The sequence below is a fragment of the Triturus cristatus genome, chromosome 4_1, assembly GCF_964204655.1.
Source record: "Triturus cristatus chromosome 4_1, aTriCri1.1, whole genome shotgun sequence".
In the NCBI taxonomy this organism is placed as follows: Eukaryota; Metazoa; Chordata; class Amphibia; order Caudata; family Salamandridae; genus Triturus; species Triturus cristatus.
The window spans coordinates 1,260,656,203-1,260,672,059 of record NC_140585.1 but is presented as its reverse complement, the minus strand read 5'-3'; the positions used below and the strand labels follow the sequence as shown (position 1 = coordinate 1,260,672,059).

General features: G+C 44.7%; 2 protein-coding genes across 6 annotated transcripts in view; one reads left to right on the top strand and one right to left on the bottom strand.

Annotated features, from left to right (window-relative positions):
• The window catches only part of COPZ1 (coat protein complex I subunit zeta 1), a 906,679-nt gene that overhangs the window by 666,610 nt on the left and 224,212 nt on the right, over positions 1 to 15,857 (bottom strand). The window lies entirely within an intron of this gene.
• NFE2 (nuclear factor, erythroid 2) overlaps positions 1 to 15,857 on the top strand; it is a 196,145-nt gene that overhangs the window by 86,912 nt on the left and 93,376 nt on the right. The gene's annotated exons all lie outside the window — the stretch shown is intronic.

Sequence of the window (15,857 nt, the reverse complement as noted above, 5' to 3'; positions counted from 1 at the left end):
TTTCCGTTTTGGAACAAAGCATTTCGTAGGGACTGCCAGTTTCACCGCAGTCTTTATCCAAGAGGAGATCCTGTCGGCTAGCTGATTGCTGTTGGGCACTGACTCAGGTCTGGTCCTAGTGAGTGTCTCCTGTAGCAGCTGTGTGTTGATTTTTGCCCAGTCTTGGTATGTAACTGGCCTCAGGCCTTTGGATACTCCAAGCTGTACCTGACTAATGGTGATAGTAAATATGATGGCTTTATGATCTGACCATGTGACGGGTAGAATCTCCAAAATCTTAAGGTTGGAGTTGGAGGAGAAGATCCCATCCAGTGTGTGTCCTGCCACATGGGTACCTTGATTGACGATCTGGTCCAGGGAGAGTCCAGACATTGCATCGAGCAATTCACCAGTATTGGGGTCCGTAACTTTTTCAAGGTGATAGTTAAAGTCCCCTAGGATTGTGAAGTCTGATCCTTGCAGACTTGATTCTAGAATTGGGCTTAGGATTGATAACAGAGGGGCCTTTGCCTTGGGAGGTCTATACAATAGAAGGCCTCTGAATGTGTAGTTCTTTGAAAGTGTAATTTGAAATAGAAGCATTTCACAGTCAGAGGAGTTACCCACAATTGAGCTGTGGACGTGCAGTTCCTCTCTACATAGAATGGCAAGCCCTCCACCCCTTTTCCCTATTCTGTCAGCTCTGGTGGCAGTATACCCTGGTGGTAATGCTAGAGCAATATCTGGGTCTGATGCTCCGTCAGCCCATGTCTCCGTGATAAAAGCCACATCCAAGTGGTGTGTATCCAGCATTTGTGCGATATCTGTGTTATGTTTTATCAAGGATCTTGCATTTATTAGTACTGCCCTGAAAACCTCAACCCTCGGTTTGTTGTTTGCGGCGTTCGTCTGTGGTTCAAATTTGCCTATCCTCGTGAAATGAAAGGGCATTTTGCAACAGTCACATTGTTTGACTTCATCCATGGGGTTTAGACGTGTGCAGTAGTGGTTACCAGCTGGGTTATCCAGCTTTAGTAGCTCTTTGTATGTATATACAATTCTTCCTGGTATCCTATCCGCAAAACCAGGGGTTCCGGCCCTAGGCTCGGTACAGGCGCGGACGGGCAGAGGCTAAGCAGCAGGGTCCAGACCAGGTCCATTGCCACTGGTCAGCTGAGCAATTGCAGGAAAAGGCTTGTTGTGGCTTGGTGTTTCTCTGTAGCTTTAACAGAAGATCAGTCTTATGAGCCTTGGAGTCCACTTCTTTGTCCTGTGTACAAGAGGGAGCGGGCCCAGTCCTCCAGAGCTCCTTTCAGGTCACAGACAGGAGGTCCAGTCCTCATCTGTTCTACCTCAGGTCAAATAGTGTTCTGAAATGAGTCCTGAGAGAGGCAACATTTATGCTTAGCACGAGCTAATAGGTGTGAATGACTCGTGGGCTTGCCCTAGCAAATGGAGTTAAATTTCCCAGGGCCCGACCCTCCCAACTCTGCATGTTTTAAAGATTGCAAAAACAGTCTTCTGCCACAATAAACTTGGACTCTGAAGGATTAAAAATAGTTGTTTCATTATTTTTCCAGCTAGTCACATTTTTGAGATACAGTATTAGGATTTTTAATTTATACTCTGGTTTTCTACATAAAACAAGAGAACAGATCTACATAGGACAACTAGGCCAGACAGAGGGAAAAATAGCTTTTGTGTTTTGGACAGCGTAAGGATATGTTAACGTTAAATTTTTAAATGTCCTGCCCTATGAGTGACAAGGCCTACATAAGGGTGACTTATTAATGTATAAAAGGGAGGTTTTGACCAGTCGCGGCCGGCCTGAATAGCGGGTGGGGGTCGTTCCGGGAGGGTTAATTTAATTTTTTTCAAATGTTTAAACTTACCTTCGCCTCCGGGCCCGAACTCCAGCGTAGCGTCTCCTGTTCTCTGCTCACAGGAAGCAGAAGCAGGCAGCCTCCCTCTCTTCCCCTAAGCCAATCACAACACTGCAGCGGCAGCGGTGTGATTGACTAGGACACCGTCCTTACAGAGGCAGTTTTCTTCATGCAGGTCCAGATCATTGGGCTAGCCACTCCGACCCGCCCACCCACCCACCCCTTCTTCTAGTTTCTCGCAGTGCGAGAGGCAGAAACGTAAAATGGTATTTATACCAAGAAAGCAGTGGGGCAACGCTCCGACGCCCTCGTGGAGGAGCCGCCTGTCAAAAGGGTTTATTTCGACAGGTTGAATTACATTTTTTTCACTTCAGCTGCAGTCAGACTACACTGGTAGGCATGAAGCCATGTTTGTACTGCCATTGTAGTGTATGGCATAATAGGTGCTGCAGTCCACTAGTGACATTTAACCTACCAGCTCTGGGTACATTCTGTATTATAGGTAATTTAAAGATATCAATTGGAATAGGACAATTCGACCATATTTATAAGGGGGAGCACAGTCAGTTTCCTACTGGTTAGTATGAGTAAAGTGCACACAATTTTAAAGCTAGCAAAAATATAGGGCATAGAAAAAGGTGGAATATATTGCAATACCATGTAGAAAAGGCGATTTCCTACAGATATATTGAAAAATGACAGCAAAAAGTAATTGATGGTCATGCTTAAATCCATTTTAAGCACTTAAGGTCAGACCTAGCTGTGCCGTAAGGTCTCAAGCATCACAGGGCACATTATGTACTGACCAAGTGAATAGGAACAGGTTCTGGATACCTGTGTACATACTATACCAGGTAGACATTAACTCCGATTTCATCCGCTAGCATTTTAATTGCCTGAAAGGTTTCCTCATGTCAACACGTTCTTTAGCTGTCCATTTGTAGATAACATTTATGCTAGACATATCTTCTTAAAAGGGATAGGCACTACTACTTCCATAAAGGAATGTCACAAATGTAAACCTCCATTTAAGAAAGCTGATGTGCTATTAGTCGTGCACTTTGACCGATGAGTACGCTGATCTCCACAAAGTCTAAGAAGTAGGTAGTAATGGAGTACTCATTAGGTGGGAGTTCCAAAAGACTGAGGTCTAGGATCTATAAAGATGAAGTAAAAAGAGGATGGGGAGTATAATGATTACTTGCTTCTGGGGAAAAGATTCACAGTGAAAAATGTTGGATTTGGATCTCTCCTCTTCAGCTTGGCATTATTTCCTTATACACGTTTACTTATTTAGAGAGTGCACGTTGTCAACAGAGAGCACCGTGATACTAAAGAATAAAACTACAGATCCAGAAACAAGCCTACCCAAAAATAACAGGAAAGGAAATATTTGAGGGCCTTCTTGAACAGGGGATGGCTTACTTGTTGGTGAATCATTAGCAGGAAAAAATTTCAAATTAAAACAAAGGAAGAGGTGTACACTTGACCTCTTTTTAAAATTTTAAGCATTTAGAAATGAAAATGAGTGCCAGATCTTAGTGAGTGTTAGGGCACACGTTTGGTGAGAAAGCCTTGATACACTAAGGGCCTTATTTAAAGTTTGGGGGATAGGTACACTGTGGCAAATGTGGCTGTGCATCCTGCCCATCAAACTGATGATTTGTCCTCTCTATTTAACTCATCTTATGCATGTGGAAGCTTTTCACCAATGCTGCGATGGACTTGGGGCAATTGGTGTAGGCATCTCACATCATGCGCCCTTCTCCATAGAGAATGGTCTGTCATACGTTTTTTTACTGACCGGGATTGCCAGGAAAAGTCTGGTGGTTCCGAACAGGAAAAAATTTAAAATGATCCCACACCTTGGGAGAACACCCTATGGGTCTCATGGTCATTAGTTTTTGTATTTTGTAAAACAAAAGAGTTTGCTGAGCAACCACATAAAACATGGCGTTCGCTCAGCAAACCTTCAGTGACTTCAGATTAGATTGAGATATCCACCAGGCAGGCAGATAATCTTTAAATATAGCATGGTGGATGCTGGTTGATACTCTATCTGCCTGCATATATTTATTCCAGGCGCTAGACTGGATCCGGAAATGCTGACATAGCTCTCTTTCCTCAATAGGAGGCACTAACTTTGCATCAACTTTGGCAATGAACTTGCGTCAAGACACCATGGTTGGCGCTATTTAGCACTAGTGACATCACTGCAACTCTATTTAAGGTGTTGAGGCATACTTAATTTCCTCTACTGAAGCGGTAAAGCTATGTCAGAAGTTTCCAGATGCAGTATAGGACTTGAGATATTCAGAGATGACAAAATCTGTCAGTTGAAGTATTCATACGAAACATGCTGCTTTAAAACTGGATCCTGTGTTTTACTGAGACCTAGTTTAGTTTTCTTCTGGACCCAGATATGTGATCAAACATGGGTAGTGCTACGGCTGCTACTCAAACAATTTTTTATGTATTGTAAATTCTCCAGTGCTTTACCAGGTAGGCCTAAGAACAGTCTGTTACAACAGAATATAAAGTCTTGAGAGAATACAATGTCAACACAAGGAAAGGCTTAAGTGGCTGCCCATGTGAATTTTACTGGATTATGCAGGGATCAGTCCGGTCAACATATTAACTTACCAGGGTATTTTACAATCCATGAGATAGATGTCTAGGACCAGCCTGCACTCAAATCAAATAAACTTTATTCGGTTTCATAAGAGAAAACCATGAAAGTTAAAACATGCAGAGACAAAAAACCCAATTACGTTAAAAATACATGTTAAAATAACAATCCAGTTGCAGAACCACCACCATTTAAAATATAAAGCCCAAGTATATAAAAAACACAGGTAAGGATAAAAGACCGCATTCAATACATATAAAACATAATATACAATTATAAAGTGCAATGTGCCATGTGGGACATTTCTCCCTTTACATGTTTGACCTTATAATGTGGACTAAAACTTCACAATTTGTCCAGAACCTAGTTATCCAAGCAATAACTAAGCGTCCAAGCAGGCCCTAGCTTTTACAGTAAATTCCAAATATCCCACAATAAAAAATAGACAGTCCTCTTTCAGCAAATACAGAAGGGCAGGGCGAGCCTGAATAAAATTAAACTTCTTTAAAATGGGAACTAGAAAATGCCTTCGGGGAGTTTCATAAAACCTACATATAAACATAAAGTGCAGCAAATCCTGTGGAGACTGACTGTCGCAGCTACAGGGTGCAATCACTTGTCCTCTACTGCATCCCTTGGGCCTTGCTAACAGGAGGTGAAAAATATTCATCCGAAACCCAGTTAATAACAAGCATTGGCAAGGCCAATAGGTCTCGCCTTTGGGACCTTATGTCTGTTTAGCCATGCAACAGTTGCATAACTAAATACTTATAAGGTCCCAAAAGCGAGACCTATTGGCTATGAAAAGCGGCCTTGCGATCACGAAAGTGAAAGTGATCACGATCACGATCAAACATCAAAGTGGCCATGGGGCGCGAAACTGAAAGTATTCGCGGTACATCGCGGCGCGCGTGCCCGCGCACATGCACTGTAGCTCTAGGCTGGCCTGGTAGCACTTTTTGGATCCCTCACAATAAGTCTCGCCAGACCAGCGCACGCACTGGATCAGGCGAGACCTAAAAACCTCTCATGTATGGATAAGGACCCTATAAGGTAGGGCTCCGTTAACGGGGTTGTTTTATGCATTAAAAAGTTCCGAACACTTGGTTTCTGCAGCTCCTGTTCATCCCTTTCCAATTTCATAAGGGTTAAAAAAGCTACACTAATTGATTCCACATCTTTCTTAAGAATAGTTTCAGGTTTAAAAAATAAATCAGCTCGCCCTAACCCTTCCAAACTTCTTTTGATATAATTTAACCAGGGAATTTGCGTTGCCTTGTCAAAAGACATGCACTCCCATAAAATCAAATGGTTTAGAGTTAACTCCTCGTTCAGCCAACACTTCATCCAAAACACAAGAGGGCGTAGAGCCAGGGTATCACTTAGAAAGGGGACTCCCAGCTTCTCGTGGGCCGGTAGGTTAGATAAACCGCACGGGATACACAACAACTGCTTTAGGAATTTGTTCTCGATCTCCTGGAGGGGGTTCACAGCGATATGTCCCCAAATTTCGCTTCCATAGCTAGCTACAGCCATGCTTTTAGATTGATAAACTTTTAACATGGCTCCAATCGGTTTCCTCCCTACTTTAGAAGCAAAGTTAAAAATTGCCGCGTTTACCCGGGACAGGTCCCGCTTTTTCTTCAAAGTAAGTGGTCCCCAATTTAGCTGGTCATCCAAGAGTACCCCTAGATAAGAGAAGCCGTTCGAGTGAGAGATCTTTGCAGGGCCAACACTAAATTGATAACTTTTTGTAGGTTGCTGCCCCACTTGCATTATATAAGATTTTGCATTATTTACTGCCAAGTCACGGTCCATCATAAAATTGGAGAATGCATTTAATAAAGATTGCAATCCTAATGCTGTCCTGGATAAAAGAACGGCATCATCGGCATAAGTAAAACAGGGATGCCGCGCCTTCCTACACATGGAAAGTCTACCCCCGTGGCTCTAAGTACACTGTCCAAATCATTAATATAAAAGTTAAATAAAAAAGGGGCCAAAATACAGCCTTGACGGACTCCCCTCGTAATCTCCAAATCCCTAGTAACCCTAAGATCCTTAGAAAACCTGACTTTGGCCGTGGTGGACTCATGCAGGTCCTCTAGAAAGTTAACAACACTGTTGTCCAACCCCATTGCCCTCATGGACTGCCACAATTTGATCCTGTTGACACAATCAAAAGCGTAACACAAGTCTATGAAGGCAAGGTAAACAGTACCGGGGCAGGCAACTGTGTATTTGCTCAATAACATAGAAAGGTTGAGGCACTGGGCAACCGTTGACCTCCCTAGTCGGAATCCAAACTGGATATCTGACAAAACCTTGTGCTCCTCTGCCCAAATAGATAATCTCTCCAGGAGAATGCAACCTATAACCTTAACCACGGAGTCAAGAAGGGAGATAGGCCTATAGCAATGAGTGCTATTCCTATCACCCTTTTTAAAAACAGGAACTATCGTAGAAGTAGCCCAGGACTGGGGACAACCGTTCCTTGCAGCTGCGTTAAACACAGCCACGAGTACCGGAGCCCAGAAGGAAGGGTCGGACTTGTACAGGTCCGGGGGAATGCCATCTGGGCTCGGTGCTTTGTTAGTAGAGAGCCCTGTAATGCCCATATCCACCTCACCTTGATCAAAAATCATTACCGGGGCATCTGAATCCTGAACTACTTGACAAGGACAGGGGTGATCAGTTGGGCTCGCGAACATTGATTTAAAATGCAGCACCAATTCCTCCTCTGTTATGTGTGCATCTAGGCCCCCCCCCCCCGTTTGCTGATCAAAAAGACGGCTGTTAACAATCCTCCAGAACCTGGAGCTATTTCTGAGGGTACTTGAATTTATCAACTCGCTCCAAGCCTCCTCTTTCAAAGCACATTTCCGTCTAACCGGGGATAAATTATATTCTTTCCGGCAAGTACGCACCAGGATTTGATTTCTAGGTTTAGCGGCCAGGGCTATCCTTAGGTTTTTCGCAGCCCGAGACCAGGATGCATCAAACCATCTGGGCCTGGGACTGACTGTTCTACCTGCAGGGATACTTAAAAGTTCCCCGACTTTGTGGGCTAAAGATTCATAGGCACCGATAACCTTTCCTGGTGAGCACCCAACCGCGGTACTCTGTGCTACCTCAAGGGCGCAGGATTCTCTGACTGCCCGATAAAATTTGTCTGGGGAAATCTAAGTCCATTTCAGACGTTGTCTGCCATCCGAAGGTCTGAGAGTACCCCTCGATAGTGTATCACTACTCCGTACTAACCATGGGCCCCTCATGGAGACGCAAACGGGGTTGTGATCACTATATATGCTCTCCTCAATGTTAAAAGAACAAAATATAGATTGTAAAGAAGAGGAGGTTAAAATAAAATCAATAAACGACCCCCTACCTGTCCCTTTAAAAGTAGGGACAGAAAAAATAGTGTGTGGGCGGTTAAGGACATCAAGGTCATCATGTCAGATTCATTTAACAGGTTATTTAACAATTCTCCCTGCACAAGATGTTCAAAGTGAAACCCCTTCATGCACGGACAGCCCATTTCAGATGTACAAGATACCAATGGGCTGCCACAAGAGGGGATATTAAAATCACCGAATACCATGAGGTTATATAAAATAGAGTCAAAAGACTGTCTTATAACTGAGCCCAAGGAGGTGATGTTACAGGCACCGGAAGGATAAGGCACAGAATTATAATAATTGATTAGACCCATCTAATGTCTCCTTTTTTTACCATTAGTGCCAGTATTCCCGGGCATGAAGATTGAACAACCCGAATCAGACAATCAATGGCCAGGGAGATATACGTGACCAAACCACCCTTGGGTCTTCCACTGGTCGTAGGAGTGGCTGGAACATAGAAGGCCTTATAAGCCTCCAGGAATAGATCACAATCCACCAACCATGTCTCTTGCAGGTTGATCACCTGAAATTGCTTCACAAAGTGCAACCATGATGAATCCTGGAACTTGTTGGCCAACCCTGCAATATTCCAGGACAAAAATGTAATAGCTGTTACCCTTTGACTCTCCTCGGCTAACTCAGATGGAAACTGCTTCTGAGCGACAAGCTCATTGCCATGTGGCCTAGTATTACCTAATCAATCACACTCCTCCAACCACAATAATGCAGAAAATCTATTGTTTAGCTCCAACAAAGGGCGAGCTTCGTGCAAGACAGGTGTTACAGGTGGTAAGGGAGCACTAGAGGTAAACTGCTGCACGGAGGTTGTTCTTGAAACCCACCCACCTCGGTGGGCTTCCATATAGGCATTAGAGTGCATTTCCTTTGGTAAAACAGATTTATAGAAAAAGACCAAGGGGAGTGCCCTGATAACAGATCCTGGTTTAGGGTGACAAGTATCCCTAGACAATATCCTACCCACAATATGAGGGTTATCAAAATTAACAATTATACAATCACCCATGCCTGATTTGCGGGAGTTCCCAATCCAGCTAACCCTGCGGGCCATAATGATGTTTTTAGACACGCAAGCACCCAGGGCGGTATTATGAGTGAGCCAGTGAGTTATTTTATTTTTCAACTGCCCAAAATCCTCTTTAACCCCACAGGGAAGAGATGGCACACTCCCCAAAACCACGACATATGGAGTGGATTCAGGTGGTAGGTCTATTACTGGGAGACTCATTGGCACTTCGCTTTTCTCCAACCACCCGTCCTTGGAACCATACCTAACATCTAAGCCGTTCATAGGTATGAGGGGGTTACATCTTGGGCCTACTGTTTGAATCTTATCCCCAAATCCTGGGTCAGCGGGCTGCAAAGATGGTAAGGTTAAGGGGTGATTTAGAGGATACCGCTGATTCGTCTGTAACTCTGGGACCCGTACAGACTTCTGCTCACGGACTGTACTGGGGGCTGCTAATAGATGCACTGCCTGCTGCGTGTTGCGCGACACCAAGCTATCCTCAATTTTGGACAATCTCTCAAGGATTGGGCTTAGTTTAAGATCTAACAGCTCGGACATTACTAGCTAGAATTCTGTTAGCGCCCCAGATAAATCTAATATGGGAGGGATAGGAGAGGGGGCTGAATCAGATGGGGTGATATTGGAAGCCAAATTAGATTTTGCTTTCTTCGCTTTGCCCCCAATAGCGTCAATTTTCCTTTTGGTGCCCATACCATATTGCAGATTCCCCTTCGCAACCGAGATTACCTCTACACTTAAATGAGCAGAGGGAGGTGTCAGCACTTTATTACTCGAACAAAAACCCATTGCCCGACTCTCGATCAAATCATCACCCTTCTTGTCACGTATTACAATAACAGGCAAGAGTGGCAAAGACCCTGTAGAGGCTGCAGGTAATGATCTAGGAGACCCCAAACCACCCTGAGAGTTCGAATGGGGCCCAGGGCAGTTGGTCAAGACTGTGGGTTCATTGATACCGCCCTCCCGTACCACTTGCAACACATGAGCATCTGTGAAGGGCATGTTAGAGGGAAAACTAGGCAACCTCGAGAGGCGCCTATTCACCATCTCGATCTCTTTGTCCAGTACAGAGGTAGACCTTTGCAGGAAAGAGTCCATGGTGGAAACCGAAGAAACCAATGAGGCAGCTCCCACCTTCTTCTTTCCCAAGACAGACGTAGAAATAGATGTTGCCTTATGCCTAACCATGGCTGTAGATCAAGAAATGGCAGCGAGAGACTACAATCAGGATCAGACAGGGTGGATTTATCAGTTCAGGGGTCCCGGACCACCTCACTAACAAGTCCTCCAGGCGTGTTGGTCAAAAATTACACTGATTTAAAGCCTCGCAGTTACTCCACCCCTTACTAGACCAACAGACACACCATAGTTCAACTTGATAGATGATTAGATCCTTACAGCTAACACAGCGTTCCCAGCCACGGAGCTAGACACCCCGAGGGTGGGCCCAACCAGCCTCGTCCGGTCACGGACGGGCACAGATGTGCCCGCCCTCGGTCCAGGCTTCGTCCGGGCGCGTCCCGCGCAGCGGTGAGCCTCTGCCAGCTTTATCCGCGGCGGTGATGGTAGAGTGGCGTCAGCTGGGCTGGAGCAATGCAGGGGAGCCTGGGAGAGTGAGTCCCAGTGTCTGGCTACAATCCCGATTCGGTAAGCGCGTCCCACGTAGCGGTGAGCCTCTGCCAGCTTTATCCGCCACGGTGATGGTAGAGTGGCGTCAGCTGGGCTGGAATGCTGGAGCGATGCAGGGGAGCCTGGGAGATTGAGTCCCAGTGCCTGGCTACAACCCCGATTCAGTAAGCGCGTCCCGCACAGCGGTGAACCTCTGCCAGCTTTATCCGCCGCGGTGATGGTAGAGTGGCGTCAGCTGGGCTGAAATGCTGGAGCGATGCAGGGGAGCCTGGGAGAGTGAGTCCCAGTGCCTGGCTACAACCCCGATTCAGTAAGCGCGTCCCGCACAGCGGTGAACCTCTGCCAGCTTTATCCGCCGCGGTGATGGTAGAGTGGCGTCAGCTGGGCTGGAATGCTGGAGCGATGCAGGGGATGCCTGGGAGAGTGAGTCCCAGTGCCTGGCTACAACCCCGATTCGGTAAGCACGTCCCCTGCACTCATTTTCTGGCATGCTTGAAAATTCGTTAATGTATATTTGAGGGCTGTAACTTTCTCAAAAGATGTGAATGTAGCATCCTCTTGGTATCAAACACTGCCTCGATTAGATGGCACACCAAATAAAGACACCACATTTATTTCTGTAAATTCCTAAGGAGCCCTGACTGCAGAGGGTAGATTGCAGCAACAGGAGCCTGAGAGGGCCTGGAAATGAAACCAGAGACACATATAGCTGCCACCCCTGTGCGCTGGCTTCAGTTTCTTTCTTAACTCTATTTGTGCCATCGGACGCCAAGCCATTATAGGACAGAGTTAACAATGTGCACATATCTAAATTGGATTCTTATAAGGTGGAAAAACAAGTCCATACCACTGAACAGGTAGGTGAGTGAGCTGGTGGGGAATGTGCAGTTGGATAGAGTGTCCATGAGAAAGTGCGTTAATGAAGGTGGGTAACTTGTTCTTCTGATGGATACTTCAAACCACATATTCCCCCCTTGTGAACAGGTATTATCAAAGCAGTACTCTGAAAGGTGGTGGGTCTGTGTAATGGCTCAGATGAGAATGACCTGCAGGGCCAAAGAGACAAAGTGTCTCTCCCAATGGACCTGGCTATCAAGGCAGGAGTTCTTGGTGAACGTTTGTATTGACGCCCAAGTTAGAATCGGACAGAAGTCCAAGACAGGCACTCCACATGTCAATGTTAACAAAGTGATAATGTGCTGCTGAAGGCAAGCTAAAGGGGCCCGGGAGTGGTGGGAATGAGAGCAGGAGCCTGGGTAATGCATTGCCCCTAAGAGCTTGGACGTTGTTGACCAAGTCGCTAAAATCTACCTTGAATGGACTGGGAGGTTTGTTGCTGAAGAGGTGGGCCTAGGTGTTGCCTTGGCTGGGTGCCCTTTCCAAAGCCTAGCGTGGTAGGTTTGGGGATAATGGCACATGAGCACTGAAAGGCCAAAGGAGCGTGCGGTCACTCTGCTTTCTTTGGAGCCCACCTGGGCCGAATGGGCTTTGTCTCCGAAGAGAAGGTTGTCATCGAATGACATGTCGGTCACTGATGCCTGAATGTCACTGGAGAAGTCTGTGGATCTTTTCCAGGCTTTGCAGCAAAATCACATGCTGGTACAAACAGCACTACTCAAGCAATCAGTGGTGTCCAGCCCCCAAATTATGGCATACTTTGCAGCAACTTGTATATCTTGATTGGTTTGGGACAGATCGGTGCAAAACACATCAGGGACCATGGGCAATATTTTGCTCACCTTGTTCCTTAAAGTGTATGAGTAGCTTCCTGAGAAGCAACTGAAACTGGCTGATCTGAGAGCTAGGCTAGAGAGATAAGAATGTTTTCTTCTCGAGGTCTGCCTCGACCGTAGAGCTTACAAGAGAATATTACCCTACTGATGGCAATTGGCGGTTAAGGACTTCCACAGCCCTCCTGATGACCATAGCAAAGGATGGCCATTCCTCGGTGGAAGGGCTAGAGAGTTCAGGCGAGTTTCAGGGACCGGGTTTAGTCCACTGGCATCTTAGACATCCAAAAACAGATCTTCCTCCTTAGAAAGTTAGGAATTGTCATCCACATCATCACGGGTTTCTGGATCTGAATAATGTGTTGTTAGTGGCAACATTCCATCCGAGTCTGAATGGTGCTGCATTGACTGTGTCTGTTGTAGAAGTGGGCACAATTCTAGTCGAGGTGGATTCGCTTCCCAGTTTGAAAGGACAATTGGTTCTTTCTCCGGCATCAGTGGTGGAATTGACACACAGAGAATTGGTGAGGATCTCGGTGTCAGTTAAGACGTTAGTACAGGCGTCAGCTCCGGAGTCAGTGTAGGCCCTGCAGCAGGGTCAAAAGGCACAGTCAGCATTGGGAACAATTCTGACAGCAGTATTCCAAGTAGAGGCCTTCTCATATCATTGGGGCCCGCAGGTGCTCAAGAGGGACCATGTAAGGTGTCAAATATATATAACATGGTCTCCTAGAAGGCTTCAACGTGTTGAAGTATCTCCAAAGGATTTGAGAATTCAGGCTTGAACAAAATGAGTTATGGGATTGGCACAGCGGCAGGGAACTGGAGCCAAGATCGAGGGGCACCTGGACATCCAAACAACTTTTCTTGACAAGAGTGGCAGAAAGAAGGAGAGTCATGTTTTTCTTTTAGTGTTTTTGCTTGGTCTTTGACTTACCTGAAGGCTTGGAGTGGGAAGAGAACCTCTCCTGAGAACAGCCTCAGGAGTGAGAATGCATATGTGTCCTCGACTTCAAGTGAGACCAGCGCTTTCACACTTTCTGATTGTATCAGCAACATAGAGCTTGTTTCAGTAGTTACAAGACTTCGAGTTGTGTGAGGAACCCGAACAACTGAACATACCTGATGGGGGTTCATCACCGAGATCTGTATGATAGTCCTTGCAGGGTGTAAAGCCTATGGTTTTAAGGGAAGACATGTCTTTTGCACAATGTGAAAATTTTGTGAGATAAGTTCTGTCAACAACAGAACAATGAGGGAGGCAGCTTCGGTTCAATATCGGAAGGAGCAGAAAGAAAAGTACTGACATCAGCACACATGGGTGGTAGGTATGTGCAGCTCTGGCATCATTTCTGGGATGAGACGGAGTTGGCGCACAAAACAGGCACACAGGGAATGAGGTATGAGGCAATTCTATCAGCACCTATTATTGAGTTTGGTCAAAAGTTTTTTTTAGACTTGTTTAGGGTGCTGAGGATCTGATATTCAATAACTCTATATCTCCAATGGAACCATAAGCAAAGATAAATTGATCCAGCACACCATAGAAGTTATATACAGTACAATTTAGTAAATTCCAACAAAGGTAAGTCCAATCAGCAGGTTCCGTTTCAAAAGTCCTTTATTCAATTTTCTTCTTTAAAATCTGCGTAGCCAACGCGTTTCGTCCTTACGGACTTCTTCAGGGCAAGATTCTTATTTCATCGAGTTCTTCTTTATGTGTTCTCACAAGTCTTTAGTCAAAGTGCGTTCTTTCTTATATGGACCAAAGTGGTTTATGATCGTATTATGTGTCCTTTAGCGATATTCTCAATATGATCCATTAATCCATTGGTTAGTTTTGATATCAAAATAGAGTCTACCGTGTTCAGTGTCCTTTTGTGGTATTCTCAATATGACATATCCCATGTAGGGGCAGACTCAATATTTCTAAATTCCCGGTTTCAAGAGTAGTCCTTCCAGGCCATGGTCCTCATGTTAATGAGTTGGCGCACAACCGTATGTCACCACCCACTACTTCGCAAGGGCATTGCTTAGAAAAATCTCTGGACCCAGTCTGGTGCCTGGGGATATTCACACAGAGAGGAATCTGTGGTTAGAAGTATCTCTCACATATGGTTGTATTTGACATTTCTAATGTTTTGGACATTGAAGAATTCTGTTAGAGCTAAATACTTGTTAAGAATTACTTTACCAGGTTTGTGGACAAGAGTGTTAATCAAGCTGAAGGATTCAGTTAAGGTTACTCCTCTCTTGCCCTGCAGTAGAGCTTGTAAAAGAACAAATTATTTACCATTCAATTGTAGATCGGGAACTTGACCTTTTACGTATTGATTAAAGAAAAAAACAATAGTGAAATATTTTTAAAGGCCATGTGGAATGATCATGGCAACTGAATCTGTAAAATCTTTTGCCATCATCAATTACTCTCCTAAATCTTTGCCATTTAAAAGTAGAGATTAATTATATTCCTGTTTTGCTCAAGGGAGAATTCTGCATTCTTGTCCTTCTAGCCATGCATCATTTTGATCTGTGTACCTTACATTTTCTCTTTTTGTCTGTGTGGTGAGAAGCTAAGAAACAGAGCTGTTTATCTTCCCAAAATGTGCAAAACCGTTTCCTCCTAGTAAAGAAGCTTCATAGTTCAGTGTCTTCCAGACAGCAACTGCATTTCCTAAATCATGTATCTTGTGACAGTTCTTCAATTAAAAACATCACTGACAAAATATCGGAAACACAAATATCGTGTGCACAGAATATTGTGTCAAAAATATCGAGGACCAAATAACGAGACGTAAGTGCAAAGAGGTTAGGTATAGATTTACTATTCTTAACTCTACATCCATGTACCTTAAAGATATATATATTTGCGTGGAGCCACACACGCACTGGGGAACCCGTCCCATGGTGTTTAGCGGAAATGGCGGCACAGGCAGTTATGTTATTTCCGAGGTATCGGAAGACCCCTGGACCGCCTCTACCCAAATGGTGATGGAAGTTGCTGACGAGTTCAGACCATGACTTCATGGGAAGCCGCCGATTACTGAAACTGCGCCTTAAATCTCCAAAAGCTATCTGGATTTGGGGAGAATGTAGGAGCCTGCGGGGACATGCTTAAATATTTTTTGACATTGCCTTTGGTGGTTAAAGATCCAACGTTTCCAGGGAGGGGAATTCTGGGACATTGAGTTGCTTTTTAAGATCCGAAGGTTTCCTCCAATGAGAGTAAAGCAGCAGACTCATCTAAACTCGCAGCGCGATCACCTGAGTGATCGGCATTTGAAAAAGGCAATCTAGCTGAAACGTGTCATGCCGCAAGAAATAAATTAGTAATCCCTGAAGACCCACTGTGTTACTCGTTTGTTCTGGGAAGAAAATGAATTCTGGAGATATATATATGTAAATATATATAGATATATATATATATATATATATATATATATATATATATATATATATAATATCACGGTCTATTCGAAACAAGCCTTACAAATGCACCAACTGAACCACAAGTAAATTTCAGTACACACTAGCCGACAGAAGATAATAGTGAGGCAG